The sequence below is a fragment of the Mirounga leonina genome, unplaced genomic scaffold, assembly GCF_011800145.1.
Source record: "Mirounga leonina isolate KUSES-001 unplaced genomic scaffold, KU_Mleo_1.0 Mir_151, whole genome shotgun sequence".
In the NCBI taxonomy this organism is placed as follows: Eukaryota; Metazoa; Chordata; class Mammalia; order Carnivora; family Phocidae; genus Mirounga; species Mirounga leonina.
In genome coordinates, this window is record NW_023270377.1 from 57461928 (window position 1) to 57477018 (window position 15091).

At 45.7% G+C, this 15091-nt stretch overlaps 1 pseudogene; it reads right to left on the reverse strand.

Annotated features, from left to right (window-relative positions):
• Positions 1–2027: 2027 nt before the first annotated feature.
• LOC118012679 lies at positions 2028–7812 on the reverse strand (annotated as a pseudogene).
• Between the last annotated feature and the right edge of the window lie 7279 nt (positions 7813–15091).

Below are 15091 nucleotides of genomic sequence, written 5' to 3' on the forward strand. Positions count from 1 at the left end.
CGAGGCGGTGCGAGGGGGAGTGGTGTGGAGCCCTGTGCTCTGTGCGCCTAAGGGATGTCACCCCTCCGCACCAGTCTGGGTTGTTGGCCTGGAGAACAGCCTGGAGCTCCGGCCACTGCTGCAGATCACAGACACGAAGACCACTCCTGGGAGTGACTGAAGGTGGCTGAGTCCCAGAGAATTTTGTGAAGCTGCAAGACTAACCCTAGAAAACCTCCCTCAACACTTCTTTTTCATGAAAGAATCAAGCTTGGTGTTTAAAGTCACTGTTTTCTGGGGCGCCTGGCTGGCTCAGTCAGGTAAGCTGTCTGCCTTTGGCTCAGGTCATGATCCCAGGGTCCTGGGATCGAGTCCCGCATCGGGCTCCCTGCTCCGCGGGGGGCAGGGGATCTGCTTCTGCCTCCCCCCCCCCCCCCCCCGCTTGTACTCTCTCTCTTTCTCAAATAAATGAAATCTTTAAAAAAAAATAAAGTCATTCTTTCCTGAGGGTTTCTGTCATTAAAGCTAATTCTGATTTGGTAGATACTTAATGTCTTGTCAAAGTCTAAGTATTTCCATTTCAGTTGCTAGTCAATGTCAGCTGACCATGACCTTGAAATATTTAGAGACATAGGTATATGGAATAATCCAAAGGTTATTCCCATATCTACAGATCCCCAAATGTATGATTAGCTAAAGTAGTAGTATGGACATTGAGAAAGAGCATTCTTGTACAGTTTCTTATAAGCCATCCTGTTCACGACATGTAGGAATGTACATGCAAGTTCCATAAAGGACTTAAGGAGGACCCAGGCCAGAAATAATGGTTAGTAGAAATAAAAATAGAGTGACTGTGGGGAAAACACATGAGTAGGAGGTCAGGACCAGGATAAGGTAAAATGGGATGGAGGGGAGAGATGGACCCGGTTCCAGAGGGGTGTGCATCAGATCAATTGCGGGACTGGAAGAACACACATTAGAATGTTCAGTTAGAGACATTTTTCATCTTAAGATGAGAGGCATTATGATTTAGTAATATCTAGCGTGCGCATGTCACGTGCGGCCCTCGGCCTGCCCTCGGCACTTCCGGAAGGTGTCCTGAGGCACGCTCTGGGCACATGTCCCACACCCAGAGGCTGCAGAGCCTCCTCGCTGACTGGGTTGCTTCTAGAAGGCTGTGGCATCGTGCGGCGCATGTGCATCCAGTCATGTGGATTCTGGTTTCTGTTACCTGTGTTTAAGTACGTCCTCAGCGAAGGAGGAGAGTAACTTAAAAAATATTCCTGCAAAGAAACTGCTGGGTTGGGCTGCCCGACTGGTATCATCTTCAAGCCAAGAAGAAAATGGCCAAGCTGATGCTTCTCATGCTGCCTGGCCACGCTCTTTGTCAGCCTCATTAAGCATGAATATAATGACAGTCCAATCTAGTTAGGTCTGAAAGAAGAGGCTAAAACAATTTTGAAATCATTAGAAGGCACTTTGAAATATAGATTTATATCCTTAGGCATTAACAATGAACTTTGGCCTCTGTGTGTATTGTGCTTTAAAATATCAGGTAATGTAAAACATTTTTGAAAAATCAGGTAATAATATATAATCAGGTACATGCATATAATTTATAAATAAGGAAATAAATAGACATCTACCAGGGAGTTGTCCTTAAAATTTTCCCCCAAGGAGATGGTGAGATTACAAAAGTTTTGCAGTCCCTCCTATAGACTAAAAAGGCCCATACCTTCAATTTCAAGTTTGACTCTGAGCTTCCTAGAAGCTTTAAAAAGTGAGAGGGAGATAGAAAAAGAGATGGACTATTAGGACATAATTTTCATGCTCAGAAATGACAAAGCATACTATTTCCTCAAGATAGGTAAAACTTTTTTTTTCCCCCCTGCAAAAAGCTTTGTTTTCATTTGGTCCACGGCTTGGGAGAGGGCTCCAGGGTGGTTGAAAAGCTGCCTCGTGGCTGTAGGAAGAGACTCAGGTACAAGCCTTGGCACCAGGGGGGTCCCAGGAGAGCCCCTCCAAAGGCCGCCGGGCTCTGGAGGCTCCTAGTGGCGCTTGAGGGTGAGCCTTTCGAAGAGCTACTCGCCCAGCCCAACCTGGGCAGCTGAGTCAGGCGGTTGCCCATCTTCTTGTTGAGTTTCACCTCCTCCTTCAGGAAGTGGCTCTCCGGGAAGTCAGGGAGCTGGGGGTCTGCGCTGGCAGAACCCAGGCATGCAGCCCCTGAGCGCAGGGACAGGTTCTTCTCAGGGACCCTGGTGGCTTCCAGCTCCCTGGTTCTGGAGAAGAGCCCCCTCATCTTGGGACGAGGGATTCCCCCCCTCATTTTGGGACAGCTTCTGCACATCCTGGAAGAGGGCGCGGCCGCCGCACTCGTTTTGCATCTTCAAGAGACACTGGGCACCCTCGAGCTTCTCCTCAGCCGGCTCAAGGAAGAAGTGGCCCACACCTTCCAGAGCCACATCGTCACGGTCGAAATAGAAGCCCAGAGAGAGGTAGGTGTAGGAGGCCCGCAGATGCATGTTGACCAAGCGGTTGACAGCGCCGTCCCCCTCCGTGGAATAGTTCTGGCAAATCTGGGAGTTCGCGGTTGATTGGTGATGAGGAGCTAAGCTCAAAATTGGGTGTTGGCTGGTCCCGGAGGCAGCGGGTGGCCAAGAAGATGGCTCCCAAGGTTGCGACTGGAAAAAAGGTTGGAGGGTGGTGGTTGGCTGGTAGAAGGGGCATCCCTGGGTCTGTTCTGTCCAAACGCTGCTGAAGCAAGAGACAGATCTACAGGACCGCTGGGCGCACTGCGATAAGTAAAATTTTTTTGAGCTTAAAAAAAAAAAAGGGAAGTTTTTTTATGGGGTGTTTCCTATGGGTGCTGGGTGATACACTGGACAATATCATCATATTCTTGCCTTTGGTGAGAGTTTCATTTAACTGCTTCACAAAAGATTTTTACTAAATGTCAACAGCAAAATATCTAAATGCAACTCAAGGGAAGAAATTCTGCAAGGGAGGAGGATGACATAGCCTGGGTATTTGACTTTCTGGTGGTCTGTCCAAATGCAAGAATCGAACCCAGTGTAAGTATATCTTCCCACCAATGTGACTCCCTCCAGTGGGGTTCTGGGTTGGAGTAGGCTGGCAGTTAGGCTGACCTTGGGTTCACTGATGAAGGCTAGAGTGCCAGTTACGTGTGGGGCTAGTTGGGGAGGATAAGCATACTTGGGAAATTACATAGATAGGGCTATCTTTTTGAGAAAACAGAGTTCGGGGGGTGGGGGGCCTGACCTGGGTGGAGAACCATCCCACCTGTGCCAAGAGGGTGGCACAAAGGGCAAAGCCATGTTTGTTAAACTGGGCCCTAGCTCATGAGGCAAAAACACCAACGGGTATGTTTTTCATCTGTTCCCATGATTCTTCTGTCCCTCGTGTGGGCAGCCAGATGGAAATTTTCCCCACCCATGACCTTGATCAGATTTCAGGCAGCGGGGTTCTTTAATGCTTTTAAGATCTCAGTGAATGCTTTCCCTCAACTCTGACGTGTGTGTTTCTTAGGCAGTTATGGGCCCACCAGGAGCAGGAGTCCCAGAACCGGGCTACATAATTCTGAACCCTGGCTCTACCACATACTCTGAGATCTGGGGCAAATTTAGATCTCTTCTCTGTGCCTCGGGTTTTTTATTTCAAAAGCAAGTAAACCAGCAAACAAAGGATGAGGAGACTATCACATAACAATGAGAATTAAATGAGTTAATACCTGTACACCGCGTAGGACAGTGCCTGGAACATACTAAGGGCCCAGTAAATGCTAGTGCTTGATATAAGCAAAGCGGACATAAATATAAAGAAACAATGGGTCCCGGAGTCAGGCTGCCTGGAATCAAACCTTGGCTCTTGCACGTACTGGTGTGGTCCCCTTAGCTCCTCCTCTGTGGCACCCTGCACTTGGGGTTGCAGTGTGGGTTCCACCCACTAGCAAGAGGACAGGGGCCCGCCCATGGGAAGCACTCCCTAAGTGTTACTACTGTGAATGCTGTGCCGATAGCCGGGATCTTTGCAGTGCTAACTTCTAACTTTTAGATGAATTTTGCATACAAATAGCTCAGTTTTCACTGTTACCCTGTCACTATAGTCTAAGGGTTTGATGTTTGGCTTGGAATTCGAACCAGGCTCCCTTACCCTTTTGCCTGGCACAGGGACGGGTGATGGATGCCCCCTCTTTTTGGGATCCGATTTCCTTACGTCTGAGCCGGGGTAGTGCATAAACTGTATACACGTATCAGTCGTGTTCTTCTCAACAAATTTTTATTCCATAATTTGGTTGACATCTCTGAAGCAGCAAAGTTGTGATTTGTTTTCACTGTGTTCTCTTGAGACTCCCAGCTCTGTTGCAATCCTCCAGATCTTTCTGTGGGCCTCCTCCTCCCTCCTCCTCCCTCCTTCCTCCTTCCTCCTCCTCTTTCCTCTCTTCCCCTTCCTCCCTTCCCCTCCCTCATTCCTCCCCCTCTCCCTCCCTCACTGGGGGAGGACATTTTCTTCAAAGTTGCCCAAACTGTGAAGCTCTTGCCTAGCAGCCTGAAAACTTGGAACATTGAAGGAATGAGCTACTCCCATTGGTTATATTTTGGGTGTATTTTTCCCAGTACAAATGTGAAAGTTGAGATAAATCTGGGCGTTGTTTTAGGAATCTCTTCTCCTCTTTCCTTACCACTCTAACCACCAGGTTCGTGTGCAACAATTATTTGCCTCAGCTGCTAAACGGAGCTCCCAGGATGGCCTTCTGGTGGAGGGAGGGGGGGCTCCATGTCCTCACAGATGCAGTTAGATGTGCTTGGGCTTGTGGCCCAGTTGAGACATCTGGGACCTCATTAAAGATGGGCGCCTGGGTGGCTTCGTCGGTTAAGCGTCTGCCTTCGGCTCAGGTCATGATCCCGGGGTCCTGGGATTGAGCCCCGCATCGGGCTCCCTGCTCAGCGGGAAGCCTGCTTCTCCCTCTCCCTCTGTCTGCCACTCCCCCTGCTTGTGCTCACTCTCTCTCTTTTAAATAAATAAAGTATTTTTTTTAAAAGATGGGTTAAAGAGGATGCCAAAGGCTTTTAAAAATTTTTAATCTCCTACACTACAAAAAACCTTATGTTCTGTATCAGCACAGGGTCAAAGTAGGACTCATCTTTTGCTGGTGCACACTGATGTGTGATTGGTTGTGTGAATGTGGAAACCCTTCTATGCCCATTGGTAGACTGCCCCCGCCCCATACTCCTATGCTGCCCTCTCACCCTCCTCACAGCTGCTCTGGGCCCTACCGGAACATGCTCCTTGCCCCCACACTTCCCAGGGATGCAGAATGTCACACCTGGATTCGACCAGATGGTGAGCTGGATGTTTGAGGAGCCTTACGTGCTGCAGGTGTGGCCCTAGCAAGCCTCAAGCATCCTCCATCTGCCCTCTCAGAGCCTCTTTTCTGTCCCCTGACATCCCTGATCCCTCACAGCCTGTGCTTTTGACTGGTGAGTGCCTCTGCCACTCAATGATGTGACTGCGGGCAAGTTCCTAGCCTGCCCTTGGCCTCAGGCTGCCCACTGCAGCTAAGAGGTGCTGTGTGAGGTTAGGGAAAGAAATGACTGGGGCCCTGAGCTTGGCATATGGGGACCTCTCGAGGAGGTTAGTTCTCCTTCTCCTCCTCCCCTTCCTCCTTTCCTCCCTGTCTCCCCTTCCTCACCATCATTGTCACCATCATTCAGTACCCAGGGACCCAGGCCTGCTCTTTACCAAGCCACTAGGGGGTCAATGTTAATTAAAATGCTAGTAGTGCTCAGCTGTGTTCAGAAAGGGTCAAGGGGCCTTCATCCTTTCTGTTCTGACCTACCTACTTCTTGCTGAGTCTTGAGGAACATTCAAGAGGATGAGAGTGTATTTCCAATTGTCCAGTGACTTCTGGGAAGCAGCTTCTAGTCATTTTATCCCATAGAGGATAGTTTCCTAAACATCCGTGCTCCTGAACATTTCTTCTGAAGTAGCGAACAAATGAAGAAAGCTCTTTGCTGGGCCTGCTCTCCTTCAAATGGATGCTTCTTGAGCCCTGCAATAATTTGTTCCGCTAATGAAAGGGCACTCTGTATACACATTGGTAGATGTCTATGAACTTTCTTGGGCTCAGGAGGATTTAATGACTTGCCCGATATCACAGATCCTGCTTTTCAGTGATTGGCCAGGACGGAGTGCAGGTTACTCGGTTCCTGAACCAAGATTCAGGATGAGTGCCCATCTCCAGTCCCCAGCCCCACCTCTGTGCTTGATCACAACTCCATGCCATCCCTAATGGCATCCTGTTTCATTCTATCTCCGAATGCTAATCTTAGTGTCTCCCAGATGCATGAGGTAATTTGTGATAAGAGTAACTGACAGGGTTGAGCCAAAATCTGCTGTCTTTAGACTTAAGTCTGGCATAAACCTTGATTCCCAAAGACTAAAACTGTCAAGCCATGTAGAAAAGCATTCCGTCAACTCACTCACTCATTTATTCATTCATACACAGATCTACGGAGCCTCTTCTATGTATCAGCGTTGTGCTTGGTACCAGAGAAAAAGTATACAGCAAGGTCCCAGACATAGGCTTGTAAACATTAAATTGCAGCCCCAGGCAGCCTTTGCTTAAAGTACTGAGCCAAGTACTGAGACTGTAAGTAAGAGCTTAGAGGAGAGTGCACCCATGGGCTGGAAGAGTTGAGAAGCCTTCGTGGAGGGAGTGGATCTTAGAGCCAGGATCTGGGCTGAGTCAAAGCTCAAGGGGGTGGAATGAACCTGGCAGGTGTTAAAACTCGACTGTACACGACGCCACAAACCATAGGTGATGAGGAGGTGTGGCCGCTGCCTTTAGTCACCCACGTGTGTCTGGGGAAATGGAAACTGGGGGCAGGTGAACTCTAGGGAGTCATCAAGACATCACGGTCATTTACAAACTGGGGGAGCAGATGACGTGGGGACTATGGAAGAAAGGGATGAGGACAAGGAGAAGGAGTGGAGTTTGATTCTGTGCCACCATGGAAACATTTAAGTTTCATACTATTTTATCAAGAACAGATGTTTGTGTGAGTCAAATTGATTCAAATGCAAAAAACACCAAATCTTAGATGTATTAAACTCTTTGGGAAAGCCTTGGGAAAACTGGAAATTTTACAATCTATTGATTTCAGTGCTGCATTGGTGTGGTAATCTTACTGAAGAAATGTGTAATATGAAGTCTTTTTTCCTCTCATAAAACTTAAGGATGAAGGGTATGAGGGAAGACAACATAGGGAATATTTTTGTAGAACTAGTAGTAAATTCAAGTTATCCTACTGCACAGCTGGGTATGTTCATTGGCCTGACTCCAAAAAGTTATAAAGGGAATATGAGCAAATGCAGCTCTTGTTCCTCAGAGTTCATCAAAATCCAAATCTTTTACAATTCTTTTTATGTTGGTCCTAAAATGTTACTTGACTGAAATGATCTTTCCCTCGATAGCAAAGACCGTCTCACAAGCTACAGATTAATTGGTCAACTTGACATTCCAGGTTCCCAATAGCTAATGCTGTCCCCCCTCCTTTTTCTAGAACACGGGTCTTGTGGGTGATTTATGGGTGGGAATGATTTAAGGCTCAATTACCCTCCGTCTAACAACTCCTATAGTGCCTCTTACTTTGGATTGTATAGCATTTCTCATTTGGTTCCCTATGCTCCAAAAAATTTTCCTCTCCATTTTAATGTGCTCACTTCTTCCTTGACTTTAAGACTCACCTTGAAAGAAAAACGAACATTTATTGGTGCTTCGTATATACCAGGCACTGCGCCAGCCATTAACATCGCTTGTCTATGTAAAATCAACAGCTCTTTGAACAAGGCATTATTTTTGCCTCCTCCCTGAACTTTTCATTTTATAACAAAGAAACCAAGGCTCAGAGACGTTAAGAAACTTGCCCATTGCCCCATGTCATGATAAATGTGAATTAGGGTGACGGAAGAGCCCTCTGTGATGTCCGGTCTTCTGAGAAAAGCCCCCAGTATCCAGGGATGGGAGTAAGCACCTCGCCCTTGTCAGAGCAACTGAATCATTCCTTGGGCGTTTTGCAACTGGAAGTGGGGAGAGGGGGCTAATCTCTCCCTAATGGTTGAGCTGGGGTTGAGGAAGAGTTCAGGGTTTCCCGACAGGGACAACACCAGTGTGGGAGAAATCATGCTGCCTCAGAGGGAGATGTAGAGGAAAGAGCATGCTGGGGGTTGCGAGTCCCTAGTCCTAGCTGCCTCTGATGTCCAGTAGCATTCCTGCTCTTCCCTGATGGGGATGTGGGCCTTCAAATAAGTTTGCTCTTTGCTCAAGCTGGCTCGGGTCTCTGTCATTTACAATCAAGAGTTCTACTTTTCCTAGATTCTAGAACACATGCCTTTTCTGTCTGCCATATGACATGGTCAGAAGTTGTCCTTATCAGGCCTTCCAAGGCTTAGTCTTGTGGATAACCTATAAGTGATTTCATCTGGTCACTCCCACTCCGTGGCCTTCTTTGGGAAATAAGGAAGAGAGGCAAGAGTTTGACAAGGCAAAACTAAATTCTCTGCTATGACCTGAACAAGTGCTACATTCTGTTCCCGTGTAAGTTACCTGAGCACAGAGACCAGGACTTCGGAATTATTGTATATGGTAATAGAACATTTTATCTGTAAACACATTGAATAATGTGACTTTGAGACTGGATCTAAATGAAGTCTTACAAGAAAATCTGGAATTAAACTGTCTTTGAGTTAGCAAACAGGTAAGCAAACAAATGTCCAAGCTCATAGAATATGCACAAGGCTACATTTGGTTGAGAAACAGAAAAAAAACAGTCATTGGAAAAGAGGTAAACAACAAGAGTGCATGGAAGAACGTGTGAAAACCTAGTGCCTCGCCATGAACATCGATCTGCCTGTACAGCTTCCCGAGAAGCCAGGAACAGAATATGTAAAGTGGGGGTCACACCTGCAGGAGCTCTCAGTCTATTTGGACTATGAGGGTGGCTGAGAAACATGGATTCAACAGACAGGCTCAGTGTTTGGAAGGTGGGGATGGAGAGACCTGGCAAGGCTGGACCTTCTCAGTCACCTCCCTTAACCTCCCTTGGCCCTGGGCTCCTCCTGGGGAATATGGAGGTAGTCACAGAGCTCCCTTCCAGTTCCAAAACGCCATCATTCTGTGAGCCGCAGTGGAAAGGAAGAAAAGCATAAGCAGCTCTCTAATGGAATCCCAGTAGACATCTGCTTAGATAATGTGTATCTGTCAGAAGAGGCAGGGGAGACTCGATTAGCATTGCCACAGCTCTGTTCAGTCGAGGCTGATGGCGGAAGTGCACGAATGGGAGCCAGAGAGACAGTGTGACTCCTATTATTTTCCATGACTGAGTTGTCTTTGTCATCTGCTTTTAATTAAAAAGAAAAAAAAAATGTCTCCCCTTCCCACCCCTGGCCCTATGTAAGGAGTAAAATCAAATCTAAAAATAATAGGAGGGAACAGGCTTAACTGAAAGGCAGGGAAACCCTGGAAATGAGAAGTGGAACACGGCGGGGTTTCAGTTGGAGCATCTGCACGGGAATTGCCTGAGCTGGGATGGAGGGTGCAATACATGAGATCATCCCTGTGACCATGGGGCTACATTTCTGATTTCGGCTTCAGGCTCTCAGTCCAAAATGGCTGATTCCTTCTATGGTAAAGGAGAGAGAGAATGCAGAAATACGAGTGTTCTCTTATGAAGAGGCGAGAAAGTAGCATCTCTAACTAAAGTCCGGAGGTGATTCTTGGTCTGCTTTTTAGAAAAAAACAAGCTGTGAATTGAATTCTTTGAGTGGACTGGAGAGGAGCCAGGAGGCCAGCTAAACCAGGAGAGTAGCCTGAGGGAGCTAGCTGGTGACTGGACATGAGCTTCCTGGGAGGAGGATGCTGGAAGCACGTCTTGGCTGCACAAGAATCACCAGTGGTTATCTTCCCCGAATGCCCAGGAATGTGATTGGGAAGATCAACGAAAGTGTGCGGACGTGGGCCAGAAGAAAGGGTGTTTCAGGAGGTGGAAGTCACCTCCTGGAGGAGTTCTGGGTCTGTGCAGCTAAATTTATGTGATCTTCCCCAGGGTCGGAAAGTAGGGCTTGCTGGAGAATGGGCTGAATGTTTATAGGGGAATAGCTGGTCCAGATGGCTCAGAAGCAATGGCGGCTCAAGTCATTAGATCCATCAGAATGCTGTAGAAGCAAGTGATGCCAAAGCTCAGTGGTTTAACACAGCAAGGACCTTCATTTCTGGCTCTTGTTACTTGTCCCCCTCAAGTTGGCAGGGGGCTCTGCTCCACACACTGAAAACCCATGATAACGGAGGCCCCCCACCATGTAGCTGTGCCATCTGGAATACGCTGCTTTCTCCTTACCCTGGAAGATACCAAAAATGACACTCCCTTCTTCTCATAGTCCATTGATCAGGACAGTCCCATGGCCATGCCCAGCTGCAAGGGGGCTGAGACTTGAGAGGTGTTCTGGGCACTGCAATCAAAGAAAAAGTCGTGAGGCTTCACAAGGCATGCAGCTTTGGTCGCTGAGCAGTGCTGGAGGTGTGACGTCTTAAGGGACAGTTTAGCATCATCTCTGACAATACAGAAGAGATGGGGGGATGGGTAGGCGGTAGGAATGTGCACTTACAAAGAAGTAGAGTATTCCCAGATGGTCACTGACAGGCATCAGACTGGCCATTTGGCAGGTGGCATAAATTGGTTGTGTGTTTGTGTGTTATAAGGGCAGAAATCCAGGCTAGAATAATTCCTATGGTATTGTTTTGTTGGACACTCCTGGAAACTCACATAGGTAGTTTGTAAGGCATTGAAGTGTTTGTCTTTTGTGTGTGTGTAAATGCTTGTTCAGAGTATGAAGAGTAACAAAGGCCTATTTTTATGAACACATTGTTTAAGTCACTTTGGGTTAATACTGAGTTCATATTCACATGACATGGCACTCTGTGCCTTCTCATTTCTGCTCCCCCCCCAAAATAAAGAAGTAGAGGAGAAACTTAAATATAAGAGCAGAGATGAAATCTTCAACTAAATAACTCTTCAAAGAAATCAATTACTCTGTGTATAATCGAAATCCCACAAGAGTGCCTAGTAGTACAAAGTGTGGAAGTTCATCTAATTTACGGTTGTGCGTTTCTAGCTAGAGTCTGCCGATTTTCCAAATGCTATAGTAATTTCCATGTAGGTTGCATTATCCTTGGATAAAAGAATAAAGCAGTGATTGAGACATTCTACTTTTTGGTTGTTTTGGTTGTTTGGTGGATTATTAAGCAAATATTCTATGTATCTCATCATACTATTTCAATGGTAATGCATTGATGGTACCTGGTGAATTTAGTGTCAGTGAATCTATTTTTTTTAAGGTAACCATTTAGCAAATATTTGTTGGTTTGTTTTGCTGAATGAACCCATCTATTATTTTTTTCTCTTAAGGAAAGTCCTCTGTAACATTCAGTTAAAGCTGATAATGAACATGATCACTTCTTATTTTGCCATACAACTTTATAAACTTTAGCTACAATAATTCTTTCCTCACATATTTATTGAGTACATCCTTTATGCCAGCCTTACACACATCTTATTCTTAAGATTAAAAAAAAGAGGATATAGAGGACACCTGCATGGCTCAGTTGATTAAGCATCTGGCTTTGGCCCAGATCATGATCCCAGGGTCCTGAGATTGAGCCCCACATCATGCTCCCTGCTCAGTGGGGAGTCTGCTTCTCCCTCTCCCTTTGCCCCTAACCCCTGCTCATGTCCCTAACCGCCCCCCTCTTTCTCTCTCTCTGTCAAATAAACAAATAAAATGTTATAAAAAAAGATATAGAAGCCTTTAAAAAGTGGATGTGAAGTAAGGAAAGAAAGACTTTGAGAAACAATACAAGTATTTCAAAGTTTCCAAGCAACTTCAAACATTCACCAGGAGGGACTCCATCATGGTCGAAAGGGTGTCAAGTTGCTACTTTCCTAACGGAGCCTGAGTATTCACTGTGAGGCTGATGCCCATGAGGGGATGCTCTCTTTCTTCTCACAGTCATGCCTCACTGAGCATCTTTCCTTTGCCTTCGGAATGCAGGCTGGCTCTAAGATGACCCTCAGTCAAACTTTCTAAGAAACATGAAAGATCGTCAAAGGGTTGCTGGGCTGGAAAGTAGAGGTCACCAACATTGATATATTTTAAGGTTGTTATAAAAAATTAGATATAAAATATAATGGGAAAGTTCTCGACCCTTCTCGCATCGTGGCACTGACAAAACACACAGAATTTGAGCAGCCCAGCTGGAGAAGATGCTGCGTAGTATGGCCACTCTAGATCGTGCTCTGGAGGCAGAAGCTACGCTAAAATCTCACAGGTCAAAATAATGATTAGGAATTCAGGATGTTTCCAGAGAAAGCTACATAATTCCTGTCAAATATATTTTCCATTTTGGGGCGCCTGGGTGGCTCAGTCGTTAAGCATCTGCCTTCGGCTCGGGTCATGATCCCAGGGTCCTGGGATCAAGCCCCACATCGGGCTCCCTGCTCAGTGGGAGGCCTGCTTCTCCCTCTCCCACTCCCCCTGCTGTGTTCCCTCTCTCACTGTCTCTCTCTCTCTGTCAAAAAAATAAAATCTTAAAAAATATATATATTTTTTCCATTTTAAGTATAAGAAGCAGGTTCAAAAGTTCTTTTTCTACAAGAGCTAGTGGCCCCCTGCCATTTCTTGGCCTACCTATAGCACTCTCCCAGCCTGCAGTGAGCTCTGTCAACCAGGCACTGAAGACTCTGTTGTGATGGGAGTCAGGAGCGTGGGAGTCTTTGTTTCAGCTCTGCCCCTAACGAGCTGTGTAACTCCAGCTAATCTGTTGACTCTTTTTTATCGTCTCTAAAATCATTAAATTGATGATTTTTAAGGATCTCAGTGCTGAAACTGCATGATAGCCAAATGTTCTTCAGAAGGCTGTGTATAAATTTTTTTTTCTAAGAGGACAACCAGATTTGACATGTCAGGTGGTCTTGGCATATTCTTTGTTGATTTTCATGAAGGTTTAATAAAGAGATCTCCAGCTGTCAAGAATACTCAATGGGGAAGGGATGGTCTCTTCAGTTTTCCCTATGTTGGAAAAACTGGATAGCTGCATGCAAAAGAATGAAATTTGGACCCCTCTTGGCGCCACTCACAAAAATTAACTCAAAGTGAATTAAGGACTTGCCATAAGAATGGAAACTGTAAAACTTCTAGAAGGAACGTAAGGGAAAAGATCATTGACATCAGTCTTGGCAAAGATTTGTTTGGATATGACACCAAAACCACAAGCACAAAAGCAAAAACCAACAAGTGGGACAACATCAAACTGAAAAGCTTCTGCACAGCAAAAGAAATAATCAAAAAGATGGAAAGGCAACCTATGGAATGGGATAAAATATTTGCAAACCTTATATCTGCTAAGGGCTTAATATCCAAAATATATAAGGAACTCCTACAATGCAATAGCAAAACAAAAACAAAAACCCCAAAAAACCAAAACCAAAAATAAAAGTCAATCAATTAAAAATGAGCAGAGGACTTGAATAGACATTTCTCCAAAGAAGATATCCAGGGGGCCAACAGATCCATGAAAAGGTGCTCAACATCACTCATAATCGGGGCAATGCAAATTGAAACTACAATGAGGTGTCACCTCACACCTGTTAGAATGGCCACTATAAATAAAAAACAGGAGCTGACAATTGTTGGTGAGGATGTGGAGGACAGAGAACCCTTATGCTCTGTTGGTGGGAATGCAAACTGGTGCAGCCGGGAAACAGTGTGGAGTTTCTTCAAAAAATTAAAAATAGGACTACCTGTGATCCAGCAATTGCACTTCCGGGTATGTATCTAAAGGAGACGAAATCACTATCTTGAAGAGATATCTGCACCCCCTTTTCACTGAGTGTTATTCACAATAGCAAAGACACGAAACATCCTGAGTGTCCACTGATGGTCAACTGATAAACAAAGTGTAGCCTATGTATACCGAGGAATATTATCTAGCCATAGGAAAGAAGGAAATCCTGCCATTTGTGACAACATGGGTGGAACTTGAGGCTAAGTGATATAAATTGGACAGAGAAAGAAAGACAAATATCATATGACCTCATTTACATGTGGAATCTAAAAACATCGAACTATAGAAAGGGTAGAATGGTAGTTGCCAGGGGCCGAGGGTGGGGGAAACGGGGAGATGTTGGTCAAAGGATACAAACTTTCAGTTATAAGATGACTAAGTTCCAGGGATGTATAATGTATAGCATGGTGACAATACCATATTGCATACTTGAAAGTTGCTATGAGAGTAGAGCTTTACTGTTCTCACCGCAATGTCAACAACAACAAAATGGTAACCATGTGAGGTGAAGGATGTGTTAACTAAGCTTTTGGTGGTAAACATTTCACAATGGATACGTCTATCAAATTATCACATTGTACACCTTAAACTTATACAGTGTTATAGGTCAATTCCATCTCAATAAAACCGGAAGAAAAAGAGAGGTCTCCATTTGCCGGTCAAGCCTAGCCGCATTGTCTTCTCTTGAGAAGACAGGTCTTCTCTTGGCCCCATCGGTGCCCCTGGAGGCAGAGAAAGGTGCTTTTCAGTGGTGACTGAAGAAGCCGAGCACCAAGTGGCATGAACTAAGGGTTCCTTTTGAGAAAATCAAGATGGGGGCCCGGGGAGTGCCAGGAAGAATGACTGACAGTGCTAACCAAAGCTCGTGGTTAAGCCCAGCCCTCAGTTTCCATCGCAATGAGCTGGATCCTCACTCGTTGTGCTCAGGGCAATGTACTAGCCCAGATGCATTTGGTGCCAGCTCACTGCTGACATTTGGCAAGGACTTGGTAATTTGATATTTTCGTTTATCCTTTTAAGTGGGGGTAGAGGGAACACCTAACTATTTTTTCCAACTAAAACTAAAAACCACTCGCTCCCAGAACACATGAAGTGAAAACATGACACATGTTTTTCCTTGAGCGCTTTGCACCATGCGTTATTGCTCCAGATTCTTTTGTTTGGCCTGCTCTGCCTGCGGTTTCCCCATTGCAG